The following is a 15,855-nucleotide window of genomic DNA, read 5'->3' as shown; positions in this document are numbered from 1 at the left end:
AAACCCATTGAGTAGCGTGTACTAGAGACCAGGAAAGAGGTTAGGGTGAGGCGTTGGAGTTATAGATGTAAACAAGGCCTGGCCGTAGTTCCCCTTTGGCTCTCGCTTTTACTCTTTTCTCTCGCGGATACTTGGTCCCAAACCGAGTCTACGCTAAATAGAAAGCGGCCCTTCCTTCATTCCCTCCGTTTAAAAACCCTACTCTTATCATAAAGGCAACCTTTAACCCAAAAGGAATATCTAACTTGAGACGCAGCAGTGTTGCCGACAACCAGGCACTAGCTTTGACTCGCTTTACTTCCGCCCCTTTTTGGGTGGGGGGATTTTTCTCCCTACAGCTCTTCGGCCTCCTTTCATGTTTTGCAGTGTGGGGATGGAATACTTGTCCGTACAGGGAGTGAGGAGAGAGAGAGAGTAAGGGGTAAGCGAGGCCTTGGGGTGTGAGAACCGCCTTCGTAGATATGAAGCATCTGCACGCGGAAATGAAGCCCCTCTCTCTCTCTTCGCCCACCACTGTACCACCAGCCACCTCTCGCCCACTCACCCTCCTTCCCTCCTCCTTTTTTGGTTCTTTTTAGGTCCCTAACTTCGCTTCTCTCCTGCAGTCCCTCATTCGACTTAAATCAGTCAACAAAGTAAAGTGTGGGGAAAGGATGAAAATTGGTAGAAGAGGATTTACAAAATGTAGGCTTCTCCAGCTTCGTGCGCGTTCAATGGGATAAACTGGTCCATCTTCGGCTCTGGCGTGAGTATTTTCCCCGTATTTTCCTCCCTTCTAGCGGTCCAACGTTGCGTGGCGAATAGCTCCTGCTTTTGGAGAAAGACTTGGCAAGCCAGAGTTCCAGTATACCACAGTATACAGAATGTCTATACTTCAAACTAGAAAACTCCCTATGCTCTTCTATTGCATCGGTCGCCTATCGGCAGAGGAAATGGGGATTGGGGTAGGGAAGGAAGGATTATAAGCCAAACCTCACAATATCTACTCGGCCCGTAATGAAATTAAAAATTCAGAATATTGAGAGCGTATTGGATGTGCGGTATTGTTATCTCGGGGCTTATTGCCTTATACCTGTCAAATATCTATCTGGAAATATAATACCTTTACGGGAAACACTATATGTTACCAGTGAGAATTATATCAAGGGTAGTAGCAGTTGTAGTATGAAAAGGCAGGGCGACTATATAGTTTTCCCACACTCGACTTTGATAGTATTCTGAGGATAGCAAAGGTTTTCTACTGTATCGTTAAACCAATTACAGATTGGTTACTTACACATAACTTAACCTCGCCCTTAAAAAATCGTTGTAAATAGGGCCCAATTTAATCTTACTTAACTATGTTTCTCACATTCATTTCATCAAGTATTGCCTTCAATTCTGTTTACACGTTCATGCGCGAAAGAATATCGGAAGAATCTATACGTTGGTCTTCTCAACCTCAAAAAGAATTGAGGGAAAGCCCACAATTTGAATCCCTGCATTTAAAGACTCGTTCCTATGATAATGATATTTTAAGAACTAAGTCGGAAATTAGTCCCTTAATAATTAAATTAAAAACTAGGCAGCCTTTGAAATCCCTGACCCAGACGTTTATAAATTTATTAATTGCGTATAATCACGTCTGCATTTAAATCGCCAATTACATAAATACATATATCAAAGAAAATATTTCAAAGGGAATGAACTTCAAAGAGCTTAACAAAATTCATTTAAACATTTAAACGTACTAAAATAATATTAATACTGAAGCATATTTTTGGTAGGGCTTCTACTCGTTTAAGTTACAAGAAAACAAACATACTTGAAGCCATTTAATTTTTGGTTTTAACTAAATTTAGTTGGCGGAAAGATAAGTGCATAAATTAAAAACCCAAAAAACCAATTTTTTCCTTACGTCAGAATAAAACCCAAGCTACCCTTGGTATAGCAAGGGGATTCAGTGTTCCGTAATACCCTGCAGATCTCCCTCTCTCTCTATTTTATCAGAATTCCCTTCATTACAGTGACTATAGCGCAAAGATTACAAAATCAAAACCCAACAGGAGGAATCCAACTTGAAAACAAATTAAAAATGGATATAGTCATGGTATGAACAAAACTTCATACGACCGAACGGTCTTCTCGCGTCCACAGTAGGACCCAATGAACTGTAGGTTACCAAGAAGCGGGTGAAAAGGAAGCTAGGAAATAAGACGGAGAAAAGAAGATCGGAGAAGGAAGAGGCAAGATAGAGCTGGAGAGAGAGAGAGAGGAAAAAGAAGGAGGATGGGGATGAAGGGGGTATACGATCAAAGAGAGCCTCGGGATTAGAAGCATCACATCATTAGTGCGCGGATTAGAAGCTACCCCCAGCTACAAAACCGAGTTGGCGATTCAAGTCTCCTAAGCGAAGGGCGTAGAGAGAGAGAGAGAGAGGAGAGAGAGAAATAAAGAGGCAGAGGGCTCCTAGAGGCTAGAGTTAAAGATAGGGTTGGGAGTCTGGGCTGCTGCAGGCTCGGAGGATGAGGAAAAAAAAACGTAAAAAGAGCTAGAACCTTTTACTTCCCATCCTAGAAGATGAACTCGAATTAAAAAAGGAGCGAAAAAAAAAGGATAGCAGGGGTTTAAAAAAAAGAGGAACTATCGAGGAAGGGAAATGACTCCAAATAGGTGATGTGGGACCAGAAGCGAAAGTCCAAATCGCCCCGGAAAGAAGCAAGAAGGAAGATGAAAAAAAAAAAAAAAATGTCAGGAATATTTTTTTTTACCACTATATGTTTTTACTTTCTTTTCCAGTTGGGTGTACCTTAGGTCGCAGCGTGTGAAGGAGTAGAAGAAAAAACCCCGCCACACCATACGAAACGCGTTGCCGTTACGGTGCAGTGGTTATTAAAAATATGTTAAAGGGGGTGGGGTTCGAACCTAAAGGGTAAGTAAGGTTTGATGTGGCTAATTTACATTTTAAAAACTTGGGAATGAGCTGAAGAAGGTAGGGGAGAGTAAGGGAGGAGGGGCCTACGCGGATTTCACTAAGTTGAATGGGGTTTATCAAGGGGCATTTTTATAATGAGATGACTGCGAAATATTCAACTTTTCTTTGTTTAAAGATGAGGGAGGGTTAATGAATATTATTATAAAGGTAATTAGATCGGGGGTTGTATAATGTTTTGTAAGTAGTACCTATATCTTAGGAAATTCAAAAATATATGGGAAGCGCATTAGCGCGATTAATATTTAATAATTAATGGAAATTAAATAATTACGGTTAATGGATAATTCTTTCAACTATAATTTCGTAACTAATTAATTAATTAGTTACGTATCATTCCGTCTAATTAATATTTAAAATTCATAAGTCAAATAGCACTAATTTCGTTAGAGAAATCGACAATGAAGAAGTCAAAGTTCCACGAAGTAATTTTAGTAATGAATTTACTTGCATCGCAAATATAATCATTTTATCATAAACTGCCCATAGATAGCTTCCTGTATAAGGAAGGATCCTGTATGTCATCTATTAAAAATTCAATAGCCCAATCATCGAGTAAGCGTGAAATTAACCCTTATACTCGATACTAAATGATTAGCTATAGATTAAGTATCCGCGGTTTTCCAGAAATAGATCTTACTTCAAAGCCTCTTCCTGTATTATATATCTTCATCACTAAGGATTAGGCCTAGACGTTGGCCAATACGGCCCTATCTATAAACCACGATAGCTGCAGCGCTTGCTTGTAACGTCGGTTGACGTAAAAGGTGCGGTTCGTGAAGGACCCAAATGAAAAAGAGTAAACCCCAGATAAACCGCGAAGTTTTCCGCGCCCTCTCTCCCGCATTAATTTTTTTTTATTATTCCTAAAACGATGACATAAGCCCACCACCAAGAGAGAAGAGAAAAGGTCTTTACGACAGCAATTGGTGAAGTGGCGAGAGATGAGGAAGTAGAAAAAAAAAGTAACGTTTCTTCCTCATTGATTTCTTCACTCATTTCGAGGCTTTATCGGAGAATGGGAAATAATTTTCAGCCTATGAATGCGATACAGTTAAAATATTAAGAATAAATTCAGTATTCCCATGGATATTGAATTAAAATAATCACGAAATAATTTCTTTTCTTCCATTCATTGTTTTCTAACTTCTCTAAATTAATGATTAACCCTTTCCTTTCAATGGAGTTCATAGTGAAAGGCGTTATTTTATGAGTTGCCATTAAAACAAAGGTCTAATATTTAATATTGCGATTTGACAATTATCAGTCACGGACTTTGATCACGTGATCAAGAGTTAAGTATAGTATTAATGGTAAACGTATATACGCCTTGTATTTAAGCGCATTCGTACCTATGGAATAAGGGATCGACCTTGATTCCGTTGAAAACGCAATCATATCGCGCTCCTATTGTATTCTGAGGTTGGAGTGGAATTCTGACTTCAATAGAATCGAAACGATCCACGAAAGGCGAAGGTCCTCTTCCTCCTTCATCCTCCCATATCCATGGATAAAAAAAAAGAGAGAACCGAGATCGGGATAAGGATGGGGATGAGGAAGAGGAGGAGAGAGAGAGAAAGCCCAAGCAATAAAAAAAGAGGGAGAGACAAAAAATCTTTTGGTAAAAGAACTATAAAGAACATGCTAGCTAGGATCATCGGCAATTTAGCGTGTAGCGGAGAAGAACACGCCGAGATCTAAGGATGAAATCATCCCAGGAAAGAGTACGGAGAGTGCCGTGACTCAAAGACGGGAAAGACCGTCTGGATCTTAGTAAGATTATTCGAGGCCGTTTAGGGCAATATATTATTGCTCAAAATTAGTTTAAAACCTTAATTATTTTAACAATAACATTATTTTAATGGTATTTTTTTAAATAATAAGTAAAATTATTATGCCAACCAGTGTATCGCGACACTTATACGGGAGTTTCCTAACATTAAGATTCTCCTTGAAAGTTTTAAACTTTAGTCAAAACATGCATGCAGGTTTTAAAAATAGCCTTCTCACGCGATAAGGCTTTTCTAATTAACAATACTAACGTAAGTTGGAAACTAAGGTCATAATTACGGTAAACGTGCAATCGTGAAAAGCGACCTATATTTAATTAGAGAACTAAAATAATTAAAGAACTTTTATTTAATCGGCAAAGTCTATATATAGCTATAGTTTTACCCTTTCTAAAATTAAATAACGCCTATAACATTAAGTATTAAAGTTTTTGGATGTCAATTATAAAGATTTTAATATATATGTGTATAATAACATGCTTCTAACATGGAGGAATAATATAATTATATTAAATAAAAGTTATCAATAAATATCTGACCATAAAGCCTACTTTTATTAGACCAAAATAATTCGGTAAATAATATGCAGAATTTCCTACTAAATAAATTTTACACCTACCCTAACTTCGGACGAAACTACTTCGATAAAGGCGTGTTAAATATAGTTAAAATTAATGCGATAGTTATCAAACATACACGTTAATATAAAACACTTCTAAAACTCCATGCATTTTCAACTCTTAATTTCAAAAGTTAAAACATTCAATATTGAAAACTCTGCACGCGTTCGATTTTAAAATAGAGTCATTAAGGGTTGAATAACGAAACAGACAAATCCTTACTTCAAAACCAAATAATAAATTTAACAGCTGAAACCCATAACTAAAAGTTAGTCATTCATTCGCTAGAATTATACGAAATACATACACAATATGTCAAAGAAAAACTAATAATATTTTACTAACATCGAGTTACGGACTTCAGAAGATAATAAGCCCCGATTAAATCCAAACTCAGACAATGAATTAAAATAATAAAAAAAAAATGTTCCTCGCCAAGTCTCGCCAATGAGTCAACGCTTCATTTAAAATTCTAGCAAAACAATTAAAGTACCATATTTAAACAGTAGATCGTGTATGGTACATTTTGGCGTCATTATTTGAGTTTTTAAAATTTTAAGTGAGTTTACATTTTAAAAACAAGTCTACACAACCTACGCCTATTTTTAAAATCTCGTGTAATGTATGACGAGCGATGACGAGTTGTCGAGATAATTAAAGGTTTGACGTAAGCTCGTTATAGGCTGGTTTCAACTGAAGGAAAAAAACCTTAACGTTCCTTCAGCATTTCTTGGACAAACATTGGGGTCCGCGACGCGCTCAATCATAAACCAACATACACGTTTTTCTATTATTCATTTTTACATGGTTTTACTGGCGAAGTATAATATAGTTTTAGCCTAAAGTTATAAAACGTTCCATTGGTACCAAATAATGTTGGTTACTTAAAACAATGGAAGCTTGATGATAGTTTTAGTTTAAATTACTTCTGACACTCATAGAAGAGCCATTTAGGAAGGGCGCTGATGCGTGTATATAGAGTAAACTTTGAGTGTACGACCATGCATGATCACGAAAGGGTCTTCGTATATGAACATCATTTTCTTCTCAACGATAACATTGAGTTTATGATCAAGAACTTGCATTTTATTCAATATTAATAGGTTAAAAGGTTGGCTGAATGTTCACCTAACATTGGCTTTAACCCAAAGCGCTTCTATAAGGTAAAACCATAAGTTTAAAAGATATGTTCCACCCATAAGTATGACACGTTCTATACTTCGTAATGCTGGAGACTTACAGCGAGAATTGATGTCCGACACTCGGTTAATTTTGCAGCTAGGACTTCCATCTTCCTATTTAGTATGTACTAAGCCTTTGACAGCGCCTCACCAGGCATCGCTTTACTATAGAATCTATGACCTACCTTACTTAAGTTCCAGATTGTAACCAGTGACAAACTTGTGGAACATATCTTATGAACTTATGGTAAAACTATAGGAAGTAAGTCGCCAATTTTGTGTTGTATTTATTTACACAGCGTTTAATAGACGCTCGTTTGACAATTGCGGCGAATGATGTTTCGAATTCCTTAACTATGTGTCTCCTTGTTCGTGTGTTTCGACTATTTAAGGCTCCTTAAACGGAAAAAAGCGTTGGGTGTTTGTTTATTTGCTAAAATTTATATATTAATAAGGTTACAAAAAAAGATGAACGCTTGTAAATGACGGTACTGAGTAAACACAAAAATGTTTCTGAGCATTTAGTGGCAGTGACCTTTCATGAGGTTAAAAAACCTTTCCAAAATAACAGTTTTATTAATGGTTTTCTTATGGTAAATTAAATTTCCCAAGTTGTTTAATTCTTAAGTTAACTAAATAAACACAATAATAGGTATAAGGCGCCATTAGGTACGCCATTGTAAACTAGCGACCCCCTTCATGAGTTAACTATAAGTTAACTAAACTAAATTAACCCAATAATAGTAATAGTAGTAGTAGAAAGTTGTTTATCGATGAATAGGTTATACATTCATACTTATCGGAATTTAATTGAAAACAAAATTATCTAAATTTAGGAAAGTTTAGAACCATTCAGTATCGATATTGTTATTATCTTTTTTTCTAGTCTACCATGTTTGATATCTTCTCACCCTCCTAACAATTTTCAGGGAACCTATTTGGCGTTGCCTTATCCAAAACGAAGCAGGTGTGATGAAGAAAATAGAGGGGTTGGACAATTTACGCATTTACGCGTCACATACGATTCCGGAGATATTTTGAACCTTTTAGAACAATATGAGTTAGGCCTATTTAAGATTCAAATATTTAGCAAACTCAACTCCGTCAACGCACGCGCGGTATTCAAGAAAGTGTTTGACCCCTAGAGAAAGCGCTAAAGAGTAAAGAGAAGAAGAAGAAGGCGATAGGGGAAAAAAAGAGTATTGAATCTCTTTAGCATTCTAGTCGCGGGTCTTTCTGTAGGAAACTGCATGGAGGGGAGTCCACGCTTCTAGTAATTGCCAAACGGGGCACGTAAGCCTATTTTTACTGATGCCTAAGCAGCTAGGGCCTAGCTAGGGCCAACGGAGACATTTTTATCGATGCCGTCGCCGTTCGGCCCTAACTTCGGCCCCGGCTTCAACTCCTTCTCCCATGCACTCTCGGGGTCCGGAGAGAGAGGCGAGTTCGGCGGCTGCAGCCTCACATGCTAATTTCGTGTCGCCGTGGTCGCGACGGCTAATCATCGAACGTCCTGTTCCGACGTGAACTCGCGCCCAATTTATGTTCTTTTATATCCCCCTGCATGGTCTAACCATCGTCCCTAAACATATACTACTCTATATTCCCAATATACCCAACACGCCATAGTGCACTGTTGTTTATATTTTGAAAACCCCTTTCTGAAGCGTGATATAGTCGTCAAATTATACTCGTCTAGGTTTCGCTATGAATAATCGAGGTATAGTCTAATAACTCCATATTTATTGGTAGCGATACTTCTATTTCAATATGTAATTTTCTAAGGCTTTTTTGGAAGTGAAAAGCTTACGATGAAGGATGAAGAATTAGTATTTTTTTACAAAATTAGAAAAATACGGCGTTATTCTGAATTTCTTAGAAATTCTATAAAGTTTTTCGAGGAAACTATAACGATTCAAGTGAAAATGAATTGTTTTCGTTATGGATAAGATGACCTTTCAACGTGAATGAAATGAACGTGTTTCTCATATCTGAGCAAAGGAAGGTTATATCATATTTGGAGCTATAGATATAGAAGTTCTTTCATATATTTATATGGAAACGGACTTAACCCCTTAATCCCTTTGCTAATACATATCTAAAGGTTACTCAATATATTTAATTAAGACTGATAAAAGCGTCCGAAACTAAAAGCTTCGCAATGTGTATGTTATACCAAACGTAAAATATTTTCCCATAAACAGTATAAATAAATCATGCCTTTTATATACGTAACATATTCCAAAAGGAAAAAAAGGGGGGCAAAAAGCTCTAACCATACGTTTTCTCCCAATCGTTTAAAGGCCGATTACAATAGGATTACGCTGTAGGAGATATATCTACAAGAGGGGGGGGAAGAGCCGAAATATAGTATAGAGAAGTATATATTAAACATTTATCAAGGCAGAGCCATATTAGTATCCTTTTCTGGGCTATTTTACCTTCGTTTCTCGATTCAAAACGAGATCCACAGCGGAAAGAATAGCGTAGAAATATATACGAATAAAAAAAAAACACCGCTTGCCGTTCGTGTTTGGCAATTTCCGTAAAAAGCCGAATGAGAAATGTCTATACGGAGTTGGCCATCCAGTCTATAACGTAACAGGGAGGGCAAAGAAAGGGGAGGAGACGCGGTTACCTCGCAAAGGTAAGGTAAGGTAGGTAGGGCGGCCGCCCAACTTCGTGCGGAAACAAATTTTATAGCGCGTGCCGTTCTACGGAAATTACGAGGCAACGCAACCGCGCCAGGTAAAAAGTATATCTAGGGAGAAGGGATTTCAACCTCCTGGATTGGTGCACGAGATCTAGACCATTTCCACGAAATAAAGCGCCCCGCTTTGCCTAATGTTAGTATCGTAAAACGTACAAAGGCTGGTACGGAAATAGCGTTAAAAAGGTCTAAGGAAACCAAAAAGGAGAAGGTTTAACCCGGCACGGACTGAAAATACCTATCCAGGAACCCCTTTTTCCCGCCTTTTCCTATAGCGCTTCAGCATCATCCGTAAGGTTTACTATGGTCCTAAACAATGCCGGAAAGAAAACGGCTTTTAAACCACGCGGGCCCAATCGAGGCACGAGCTTTTTAAAACTTTTATCTTATCCCTTCCTGCGGGCCCAAAAGCGCGAGCTACAAAGGGCGGGGGAAAAAAAGATAGAACGCGGCGCATTAACTTCGGCCTTCGTAGGTCAGAGTTCAATCCGCTAATCTATATACGCAACCACCCAATATAGGAGTGTGTTCCCACAGAACCAAACGATAGAGAGTAAAAAAAATAAGTATATTTAGAAAGGATCGTGCTTGTTTCGCTGCAATCCTAAAGATACCAGCTAAAACTATAAGGGTTACGTCCCAAGGTTTTAGGTCTATAATGTTTTGCCATTGGTTATAATATACTGCCAAGGCTTACTACCTACCATATACTTTTTTTTTATTAAATGAAAAGTTGGTAAAAAAAGTAAATAAACTTACCATTTTTGATGCAATTCTGATTCACCACGTCAAATTGATTAAATCTATAAATGAAATGAAATAAAAGACAGTGTTAAGAAACAAATAATAATAATAATAATAATAAAAAACAAGATTTTTATGTTTTAAGCCTAAATGTTTGCTTAACCCTGAACACATCTGTCTTGCAAGTGAAACATTTCTACAGGGGAAAATAGAAAATACACGGTTTAATTTCAGCCTGTATGTTGGCTTTCCCTCCGTGCAAGAAATATTTCAATAAATGTTTTTCCAACATAAACAAAAGAAATATTTCAACAAAAAAATTATTCAGTAAATCAAATCTAGACAGAAAAACCGCCAAATTACAGTAAGAGTGTGTCTGGGGTAAAATAATTCTCGATAGAAAGACGACAGCTTTCGCCGGAGTCTCTTGAAAAATACAAGAGAACATTTGAAATGAAGGTAGCGCGGACACGGAGACAGTCAGTTAGGACAAAACTTTTCTAACCATCCCATAGGAATTTCAGTGGAACTTCGTGGCCTCACGATGCTCCCTTAGATTTTTAAATTATAAAACAAGCGCCGGGAGTTGGGGAGTTAGGGGAGACACACAGAGAAAAAAAGACAAAAACCTTTCCCTGTGCTCAGTGTGTGTGTGTTTATTCCCTTATAACTTTCTAACCTTAGAAAACTATGACTGACAAATTATTTACGTCGCATCTATTGATAATGGGACTCGGATATCATCCCCCTTTTTCTGTTTTCCCAATTTTTTTCTTTTTTTTTTTTCGTTTTGCAATGCACGACGTACAGCGCGCGAAATCGAACACGCGAGATTTTGTTGAATTAATTATTTAAAATCACAAACTCCTCCTTTTAAAAAGAAAAAAACCAAAGAAAGAAAAAAATAAGGCGGAGATTTTTTTTCTTTCTATATTAAAGAAAATAACATGGAAATATAGATTATTCCAGATTTAAAATATATGGATTAATTCCCTTTTTATATTAATCATAACAGGTTTTTAAAGTGAGAATGAAACCCTAACACTGGTAGAATCTTCCTTACGTTCTATAATTGTTATATAATAAAAACTATAATAGACTAGTTTATTATACCGTTATACAACTAATAATTAGATAATTTTATAGTAGTCCTATACCTTTGTATATAAGATGTATATAAATCAATATAAACCAAGATATATATTTATATTTTTGTATCGCTTAGTAAAATGAAAGAGAAAAAAAAGTTTGTTATAGTTTGATGTTTATTAGTAGATGTATAAGGCGATATAGTGTTGTTTTAAAATCTTTATAATCTTTCTAATATAAAGGGTATTAATATCGGGGACACGGAGCTTTAACTACTAAATAATTCAGAGTTTTGGTAAAATAAGGAGGAAAAGTTTATAAGGTGGAAGCTAGAAACCCCGCGCATGGTTAACCGATTTGTTATATCCGTATATTTTCAATTCGGATGTATATATATATATACATTGGCGGAACCCTTATTTGTTGTTTGAAGGTTTTAAAACTCGTATAGTTCGAGTAAACTAGTTGATTTATTAAAGAGTGACGCCGGTATAAGGTACTGATTAATCCCCCGTTTTCATGTACCGCTATTATTTTGAGAGAGAGAAACACTAATATAAAAGTAAAATCATCAATATATTGAAAACGAAAATCGCGCCGAAAGTCAAAATATCAACAACTAACTCGAGTTTGCATTTAATAATTTAAAAACCTAACGCTTTTGAAAGGTTTTCCCCCTCCAAAGAAATATACATATTTAAACTATAAAATAATATTATACCAACCAGGTGAAGAGTTGACTTAATGCCAAATAAAAAGTCGAAATACAAGTTATCTTGGTTTTGAACCAAAAAAGTACCTACGTAAGAAATGCGAGAAAATCTGTAATTTCTTACTAAACCACAAAATTATAGGCATAGAACGGGAGCCAGTTACTTATTCCCGCTTCTTTAAATCTATAAATTCTTGGTTTAACCAGGGATAGATTTAATTTTAGAAGTAGGAATAGAGAACAGAGTAATCTGGAAGCGCGTCAAAGTTCCGGATCCCCTTCCACGGGACGAAGGGGTATGAAAGAAGAGGCGGGACTCGGGAGGGTCATAGCGACAGAGGTAAAAAGGAATTACGTATTCTTCGCCGTCCCGTCAGCAACGTCATCAAAACGTAGCTTAAGTGAGCCAATAAGATAATTTAAAATTTTCGTTACGTGTTGAAGGGAGGGGCTCTATGCTAGGCTATGAGTCAGGCTGCTAAATACTAACCGAACCGTTCTCCATTCATACTTCTAAAATTTAATCTATCCTTGGTTTACACAAAAATGTCGAATAAGGAGGTTGATTTGAAGAAAGCCAATCTATTCACGCTATTAGAGTGTAGAGAGAGCAAAGTGTCTCGGGCATTGATCTATCCTACACTAACACATAAACGAGTAGAAAGGATCTATGAGAAGTGAATATGTCGAAGCTTTCTAATCGCGTCTTTCGAATGAACGGAAACGCGCTCAAAGGCGTTTGATCGAATTAACACCCGACATACGATCCACGCTTCAAAGAGAGAGCGGGATGGGACGTATCGGGCCCGTATACCCTCCCTTATTTGTTCCAAAGAGAAAGGACGGGAAAACTAGCAGAAGACAGATTATAGGCCTAAAAGTGTTTGCTTATATACGACACTGAAAGTCACTACGCGCGTAATATCGTAAGTTCATAAGATATGTTCCATAAGTTTGTCACTGGTTACAAACTGGAGCTTGTCATGAAGTGAGGGAGGTAGGTCATAGATTCGAGGTAAAGCGACGCCTGGTGAGGCGTTGCATGTCAAAGGATTAGTACAGACTAAATAGGAAGATGGTAGTCCTGCAAGAGTGTTGGACTTCAATTCTCGCTTGTCGTTCTCGAACTAGCTCGAGCTGTGTCTCTAGAATTTCAAAGTATAGGAAGTGTCATACTTATGGAACATACCTTATAAACTTATGAAAGCTCATATACACCAAAATAGATTCAAATAAAGCTGTTAAGAAATTAAAACAAAAACAAAATGTTGAAGTAATTCTTAAATTTAAAAAAAAATCCAATTACTTTTCGACACTGTATTTCATTATATAATTAAAACAATTGTATCTGTCGCTGCTAACAAGTGGGACGGATTCTCACTCTTAGAAAGATCAAAATAAAGATTGAAACCCATGGGGAAATGAACCTATTCCAAGCTCGCGTATTTAGAACAAGATGAAAAAAAGCGTCGAAAATAAAAAAGAAAAACACGATTAACGAGAAAAACCAGAGAAGAGAGAATTAAGGTTAGGGGTCGCGTATAAAAAACAACTAATTAGAAGGATCAATAATTGTTTTGGTGGCGACCCGGCAATTACCGGGCATGCTTACCCAGTTGGGAGAAGAAGGAGAAAAAAAAAGACTAAGAAAAAACAAACACCACGTGGTATTATAGTGCGAGACTCGGTGGAATATGCTTAAACGGGAACGTTCAATGTTTAATAGCGTAGTAGGGTTTAATTTTTTTGCCTTTCTCTCTTTCCTTGCCAGGCTACAAGCCTGAAAATCTCGAATTCCAGCCCAGCTTTTCCCGAGTTCGTTAGGCCTAAGAAGAAGAAAAGAAGAGAGTATATAAAAAAGAGGAGTAGAAGTTTAGAGAAGTTCAAGGGGGAAGCTTCGAATCTAAAGCAAGAAGAGCGTTCTACTCCTCTCCTTTATACTCTCTATGAAGGGAATAATGAAAAACGAATCACGGTCGGTGCAAAAAGGAGCTAGGAAATGGAAGGTGGAATGGGGAATTCTTTTTTTTTCTTCTTGGTGCCTTATCCGACTCTGATTATATTCGTATGTAGAGGGGAAGTTAGCTGATCACGTGGGGATATCGGGAAAGGGTAAAAAAAAAGGTTTGGGGGATGGGGATTCGGAGGTAGGGGGGGGTAGAAATGTAACGGAGTCAATAGAGTCATTTTCATTGCCTCGGGAGTCGTTTGACAAGAAACCCAATTTGGTAAGGGGAGCTTTGGGCCTTAGGGTTAGCAGCTAGGGCTGACTGTATAAAGACCTTTTTTTACCCCGTAATATTCTGACCTCATAAAAGCGATGAATTTTTTTTTACTTCAGTAAACTGTTATAAGTAGAAAATGAGGGTAAAACACCATCCATAAATTAGTGTAGCTTACACGGAGATATTTAAAGTATTTAAGAGTTCAAAGGAAATTAAATTTTTACTACGTTATAGAATTAGTTAATAAGATATGTTGGCCATAAGTTTGTCACTGGTTATTGAGAGCTTGTCATGAAGTGACGTAGGTCATAGATTCGAGGCAAAGCAACGCCTGGTGAGGCGCTGCATATCAAAGGCTTAGTACAGACCAAATAGAAAAATGGACTGCTAAACGGCGTGTAGTCAATTCTCGCTTGTCGTTGTCGAACAAGCTCGCAATAGGTTTATAACATTACGAAGTATGTGAAGTGTCACCCTAGTCTAAGTCGTTCTACGTGGATTTCCTGACATATACACTCTCGTTTCTTTATAGGTTGTCTTGAAATTAAGCATATAAAATTTAGTATGAATATGTAAGGAAAGCTCAATCCACCTTGATATGCGGTACATATCCAAAAACTAAACACTTCCAATTTGTTCCAATTAACCTTATAAAGTCGCTAAACGTCTCCAAGTAGCGCACCCCTATAACGTCGAGTACATTGTATACTTATGTCGTAATAGTCACGGGGGAGAGAGATTCATTCCTCCAGCTGCACCCATTGCGCGAAATAGTCAAAGAGAGAGAGGGGAGTGGGATAGTATAGATCTCTTTAATCTACTTGGCTCAGCAGATACCCAGCGGGTATCCTTAGGAAGCTTGGGTTAGACCTACTACGTTCGTACGTAACCGGCCTGGATTTTAAGGATTCTGGAAGGGAGGATATAGGCACGCAGGCACGGGGGTTAGAAAGAGGCTAAGGAGCTAAGCTAAAGGCGACGGCGATGGTATAGTCGAAAACCAGAGATAGATAAGAAGGATGGTAAAGGAAGGAAAGACTTGGGAGCAGAAACTGAACCCGGAGAAGCCCACTAACGACTCCAGAATGTTTACCCCCTACCCATCATCCCCTTCTCTTTTCCAAGTTCTCATCACGCCCCGCGGGAGTCACGTGACTTCAATCATCCGCCCATGGGAGACCCGATTCATCCCTTCCCATCCTCCCACACCTTTTTTTTCCTTGACGCTCCCATCGCGGGTCTGAGTCGGTCGTCTTGTAGACGTATATCACTCCTCATCCGAACGACTCAGGGTATAGTTCTACCATAGTTAGTTCACTTCGTAAGACGTAACAGACAGGAAGGTACAAGTGGGGTTCCTTTCTAATCACCGCCTCTTACAGGGAATTTTCCTTTTCCCCTAATATCTCTTCGTTGACTCTAAGAAGATGAACGGAGCGAGCGAGGATGAAAAAAAAAGAGAAGGAAGATGAGGATGGAGGATGGAAAGCGCTGCTGACTTAGCGCCGCGCGTTTGAGTGATGAGTTTCCTCCCAAAAGGAAGGATTAAAAACCGAGATGAGAGCAGCGCGGCCGCTAGATAGGGCGACCTTCGTTACGGTGTTGAGTAGGAATTCGGATAGAACCGACTACGCTCATCAGCTTGACATCGCTCGAGTTCGCCAACATGGAATATAAGAAGAAGATGACTTTAAAGGCGCCAAAAACGCCATAAAGAAGTTCGTCCGCCCCCATCTGCATTTCCTTTTTCTTCAAGGGGTTACGTTGCGCGCCTTTTTTCCGTCCTTAAACCCAATTTACACCCGTCTCTCTT

General features: G+C 38.0%; 1 protein-coding gene across 12 annotated transcripts in view; it reads right to left on the bottom strand.

Moving 5' to 3' along the window:
• The window catches only part of LOC149717793 (uncharacterized), a 97,791-nt gene that overhangs the window by 58,675 nt on the left and 23,261 nt on the right, over window positions 1–15,855 (bottom strand). For all 12 annotated transcript variants that reach the window (XM_089840717.1, XM_089840719.1, XM_089840721.1 and 9 more), the window contains exon 2: window positions 10,032–10,075. The gene's annotated coding sequence lies outside the window, so the exon portion shown is untranslated. The remainder of the gene's footprint in view (window positions 1–10,031; window positions 10,076–15,855) is intronic.

Source organism: Phalangium opilio, unplaced genomic scaffold, assembly GCF_054372755.1.
Source record: "Phalangium opilio isolate 3A_F unplaced genomic scaffold, DU_Popi_V2 ptg000003l_1, whole genome shotgun sequence".
NCBI classification, from domain to species: domain Eukaryota; kingdom Metazoa; phylum Arthropoda; class Arachnida; order Opiliones; family Phalangiidae; genus Phalangium; species Phalangium opilio.
This window is presented reverse-complemented; position numbering and strand designations above follow the sequence as displayed.